General features: G+C 47.6%; 1 long non-coding RNA gene across 1 annotated transcript; it reads right to left on the bottom strand.

Annotated features, from left to right (window-relative positions):
- Positions 1-3,789: 3,789 nt before the first annotated feature.
- On the bottom strand, positions 3,790-5,643 carry LOC112477466. The gene is made up of 2 exons (XR_003045471.1): positions 5,464-5,643; positions 3,790-5,353 (listed from the first exon to the last, which is right to left on the bottom strand). It is a non-coding gene; the product is annotated as an uncharacterized LOC112477466 (long non-coding RNA).
- Positions 5,644-5,692: the final 49 nt, after the last annotated feature.

Genomic DNA, 5,692 nt, shown 5'->3' with positions numbered 1-5,692 from the left:
GCTTTTAAGATTCTGTGTCTTTAACCCGTGGCATTTAAATTATGATGTGTCATGGTGTGGGCTTCTTGAGTTCATCTTGTTTGGGCTCTGTGCATTCTGGGCTTGTCTGTTCATTTCCTTCACCACGTTAGGGAGGTTTTCCATCACTATATCTTCAAATAGGTTTTCAATTCCTTACTCTCTCTCTTCTCCTTCTGGTACCCCTGTGATGTGAATGTTGATATGCTTGATGTTGTCCCAGAGGCTCCTTAAACTATCCTCACTTTTTAAATTCCTTTTTCTTTTCACTGTCCTGATTGGGTGTTTTCAGCTACCATATCTTTCAAATCATTGATTCAATCTTCTGCTTCATCTAATCTACTGTTGATCCCCTCTAATGCATTTTTCATTTCAGTTAGTATATTCTTCATTTCTGATTGGTTCTTTTTTATGTTTCCTATCTCTTTGTTGAAGTTCTCACTGATATGATTAAGCACCCTTATGATCAGTGTTTTGAACTCTGCATCTGGTAGATTGCTTGTCTGCATTTTGTATAGTGTTTTTTCTGAAGCTTTGTTCTGTTCTTTCATTCTGTTCTTTCATGTTTGTTTGTCACTCTATTTCAGCTGTCTCTCTCTGTTTCTCTCTATGTATTAGGTCAAACCGTTATGTCTCCTGATCTTGGTAGAGTGGCCTTGTGTAGTAAGTGTCTTGTGGGTCCTAGTGGCACATTCCTCCTGGTCACTTGAGCCAGGTGCTCCAGATGTGCCCTTTGTGTGGGTTGTGTGTGCCCTCCTATTGTCATTGAGCCTTAATTGTTGTTGGCACTTTAATGAAGGGGATCATCCCCATATTTATTGGCTGCAAGGACTAGCCATGACTATAGTGGAGGAGCCATTATGTAGGGGCTGACCCCATGAGGCAGGGTTTGCTTTAACGGGGATCTGGTACATGCCTAGTCCACCTTTTGGGTGTGTCATTTGTAAAGTAAATTGGGTGGTGCTCTGGTGTCGTCTGAAGCTAGCCACTGGGTGTCTTGGTTCTGGGACCACTTGGGAAGGGCTACAGGGCAGACCAAGGTCAGCCGCTGCCTGTGCCTGGCTCAGGGCCACCTGGTAGGAGCTACAAAGTGATCCGTGGTTGGCAGTTGCCTGTGCTAGACTTGGAAGTGCCTGGGAGAAGCTATGCTGCAAACCGAGACCATTGCCACTAGTGCTGGGAGCCACTTAGCAAGAGGTACAGGGTACGCCAAGGCCAGATGCTGCTTGTTTGGGGGTTGTGGACCTTTGAGAGATTTTAAGAAAGGCTGCAGTGTGACCTGAGGCCAGTAGTTTGTGAGAAACAGCTGCTGAAAGAAGTTCAAGCCTGTGCATGAGTTGAGTGGGGGTGAGGTCTCAGGGAATCACCTGGGTAGGGTAAGCAGTGATATGTTACCCGTCCGCACCTGCTGGCTGTGGGGGTGAGGGAAGGTTCAACAAAGGAACAATGGCACCTGCCAGTACTTCTGTCTGTGAGAGAGCTGCTCCTCCAGCCTTCACCCCGAAGCCAAACAATTCAGTTCCTCCCCATATATCCCTGGGGAGGAACTGCTGTCCCTTCTCTGGAGCTTATGGCAAGTATTTGTGAGTGAGTCTGTGTGTGGTCTGTTTCAGAGGACGCCTGGGTTTACAGCAGCCCTTTGTCTCACCTTGATGGATTCCCCACTGATTTTCACAGCTAGATGTTGGGCACTGGTGCTCCAGGCTTGGGAGCCTGGTGTGAAGCTGGGACCCCTCACTCCTCAGGGGACCTCCACAGCCACGATATCGTCTCAATTTTTAGTCGCCACACGTAGGTATGGGACCAGTCCATTCTGTGGACTGTCCCTTCCACCAGTCTCGATGTGGCTGCTTCTTTATATCTTTGGTTAGAGAAGTTCTGTTTAACTAGTCTTCTAGTGATTTTCAAGAATAGTTGTTCTATAATTTAGTTGTAATTTTAATGAGGTTGTTGGGGGAGGCAAGCACAGTGTTTACCTACTCCATCATCTTGACTGGAGGTCTGGAGTGAGCATTCAAAAACATGAATCAAATCATGTCCCTCCCCTCCTTGAAACCCTCCAATGTCTTTCATCAGCCTTAGAATGAAAGCTCAGCTTCTGGTTCTAGTTGGCATGCCCATTTGAAATGGCCCCTGCCCTTCCTGCTACACTCCCTCCTTCTACTGGCACTTGCCTTTCCTGGGACCCTCCAAGCTGGATCCCCCTCAGAGCCTTCACACTCACAGGGCTTCACTTTTCCACCAAGTTGCTCTCCCAGCTACGCTCTGCCCACCTCTCAGCCTATCACCTCTATCCCACTGTCATGCTACAGTGTCTTCACGGTGCTTTCCACTCACAAATATAATATTGTCTATTGTTGTCTTTCTCTGTTCCACTAGAGTGTTGGCTCTGGAATGGCATGCTCCTTGTTTATTTCCTTCCCTGCTATAGCCCCTGCACCTACAATTGGGATAGGTGACCAGTAAATATTTGTTACACAAAAGAGTGAGTTCCTGGTGGCCTTTAGACTCCCAGCCCCAATTCTTCCTGAGGCTCCCTGTGTTCCTGCAACACTCATAAGCCTGGAGGTAGAGGAGCTGGCAGAGAGCTCTTAGGGGAGGGAGCTGTTAGGAGTGTTGACCCTGGTCAACATGCAGACTTTGATCTAGAAGCAAAGTGGCTGCAGAGCTCTCAGGCTGTCAAGTGTCTTCACTGACTGTGAACAATAAAGCATATGTTAAGGGAAGGGGGGCAAGCCAGGCTTTCTCCTTCAATACCTGGAGCAGTGTAGGTATTCAGATATCTAGCAGGTTTGCCACTCAATTCATAAACTTGGGTCTGCCAGTTAATTGCTTTTCCAATTGCCAGTTTCACTGGGCTAGAAATTACATGTTGGTTATTACTGGACTTCAAATGGTTCCGAAAGTTACACAGTACTCCAGGAGCCTTAAATGATCCAAGAGCGTGAGAGAGGACCTGCCCTCCCCAGCTGAGCTGGTGTGATCCCCGATTTTCAGTGTCTAAATTCAGAGTGATTCCTGGGAGTCCACTTCCAGGTCACATGTGAGTAAGGGAATCTGCCGAAGCCGGGCACCCTGGACCCTGAGGCTGTCCTTCTCTAAGTCATGCCTCTGCCTTAGAGGTCTTGAGATCACAAGCCTACCCGACCAGACATCCAGGCAGCACCTGTCTCTGCTATCCCAGGCCACACAGGATGCTCTGAGCAGCTCACTGCCACCCAGGGCATAAATGCAGAATGGAAGGTGATACTCTTTTCCACTTTCAAGCCATCAGAATTTAAGGGGTTCAAGAATTTTTCCCCCACACATATATGCCTTCTCCTCTCCCCTCTCTCTTATTCAGCTGAGAGGTGTGTGTACGGGCCCGGCAGAATCCACTGCATTTTCCCAGCAACACAATCGAATGCAAGCTTTCTCATTCACTGCTCTCTACCATCTCTCCCCTGGCCAGTTTGGAGAATTGAGGAGAGAGGGAGAGGGACAGGGAGTGTGTGTGTGTGTGTGTGTGTGTGTGTGTGTGTGTGTGTGTGTGTGTGTTAGGAAGGGTGTGCCGGCTCAGCACAATCAGCTGCACACCTGGACTGTGCCTTTTTGAAATGTAAGAGCCGAGACTTCTTCTGCCTTTGTCCTCTGGGTCCTTCATCACGCCACTCTCCAGGCAGTGCTGGCCCCTGAGCAGAGGAGGTCACAGGATAAAGATGATTAGGCCGGGTAGAAGTGGTTAATCCTTCACAGAACACCCAACCAAAGGATAGCCGAGTCATCACTTTGAAAAGTTTCACAGTTAGAGCATTGTTAGAGCAGTTAGAGCATCGAAATCCTCTGCACACACCTTTTCTTGAAGGCTCACTAGACTGATAAACACATTACAGGTTCTGAGAGGTCACCTCCATGAAAGAGTCTTGTTTACACACCAGCGTTTTCCAAAGCCACTCAGCTTCAGGAGCTTCTCCAGAGATGCTGCATGGGTCTGGGTTGGCTTCGGCTGTTCCCCTTGGGGCTGGTTGGCTCGAGGGCCTGCAGAAACCTCTGGGAGGCTGATTAGTTTCCTATTGCTGCTGTAACAAACCGAGTGGCTTAAAATAGCATAAATTTATTCTCTTACAGTTCTGGAGGTCAGAAGTCCAAAATGGGTCTTATGGGCTTATAAGCAATAATATAAATGGGCCACTTTAAAATGAAGCCAGAGCTGCCTTGCCAGAGGAACTGCCTCACATATATGATACCTCAGACCTTGGAAATGTTAAAATAAGGCAAAATAACATTTGGACTGGGCCTAGGGAAACAGTGCATCCAAAATAAACTGTTTGCAGGGATAACAGGAAAGCAGATATTATGGCTACGGAATTGATGACTATCGAACTGAAAATTAAAAACATTATTTAGAACTAATATCATTGTTATCTGCACCGATAGAAATGACTTCTTTCCAAGGATGTAATTGTTCCCCTTCCCTTTGTCATAAATACCCCTCGCCTTCATCTCCTAATCGGAACACCGTTTGGACTTCTACCTGAATCAGTGCATCCCAGCTATTCTTTGATCTCAAATAAATGCTTGTTTGCCTCTCATTGTGAAAGGCCTTTTATTTTTAAGTTAACAGATGTTAGCAGGGGTAGGTCCTTTTGGAGACTTGATGGAAGAATCTGTTTCTTCACCTTTTCCAGCTTCTAGAGGCCACTGGCATTCTTGGCTTATGGCTCCTTCCTCCATCTTCAAGCGCATTACCCTGATCTCTGCTTCCATTGTCATACCTCCTCCCACTCTGACCCTCCTACCTCCCTCTCATGAAGATCCTTGTGGTTGCATCAGTCCCACCTGGATTTTCCGGGATACTCCCCCCATCTCAAGATCTTTAACATAATCACATCTGTGAAGTCCCTTTTGCCATGTAAGGTACCATTCACAGGGTTTCAGGATTCGGATGTGGACATCTTTGGGGGCCGTTTGTTCTGTCTACCACAGTGTGTGGTGTTGGAGGGAAGGCGTGGGCTGTTTGAATCCCTGACTGGATTCAGGCTATTGTCTGTCGCCTCATATGAAACTGGCTGGTCATTTTTCTGCGTGGGCCTGTGTCAGTAGATCCGGACGAGCCCCTAGGAATTCTGCGTTGCAGCTCACCAGTGCCAACAGGAGTGGGAAGACAACCTTTCAATAAACTCACTTCAGTTTTAGAGTCTGAAATCTGAGCTGTGACTCAGGCCTCCCTGCCCCTTGTATTGACCTCTCATCCAAGCCATTTGATGAAGCCTCTTAAAAAACAGGATACAAATGGGCCGATGGAAAGCTGGCCTTGTGGATCTGACATGGCCTCAGTATGCCCATTCATGACAACCTGGGGAAGAAATGGAATTGGTGGCTTGTTAAGGTCAGGAAAAATGAAACTATCAGCTATGCCAAATCCACACTGAGCTTCAGAAAGGCATTAGGCAGCTGCCAAGGCACCTTGTCTTGGGGGTCAGTGCAGGTGGCTCCTCAGGAAAATGGCTGGCAGCCACCACTCAGCTTGCTCTGTGGCTGGGGCCAAGGACCAAGATTTGAGAGAATCCTGTGAAACAAACAGCTCTGGAGCCACCTGTTTAAACAAAGAAAAGAAAGAAAAAAGGGAGGGAAGGAGGGAGGAAGAAGGGAGGGAAGGAAGGAAGGAAGGAAGGAAGGAAGGAAGGAAGGAAGG

This window comes from Pteropus alecto, unplaced genomic scaffold (assembly GCF_000325575.1).
Source record: "Pteropus alecto unplaced genomic scaffold, ASM32557v1 scaffold413, whole genome shotgun sequence".
In the NCBI taxonomy this organism is placed as follows: domain Eukaryota; kingdom Metazoa; phylum Chordata; class Mammalia; order Chiroptera; family Pteropodidae; genus Pteropus; species Pteropus alecto.
This window is presented reverse-complemented; position numbering and strand designations above follow the sequence as displayed.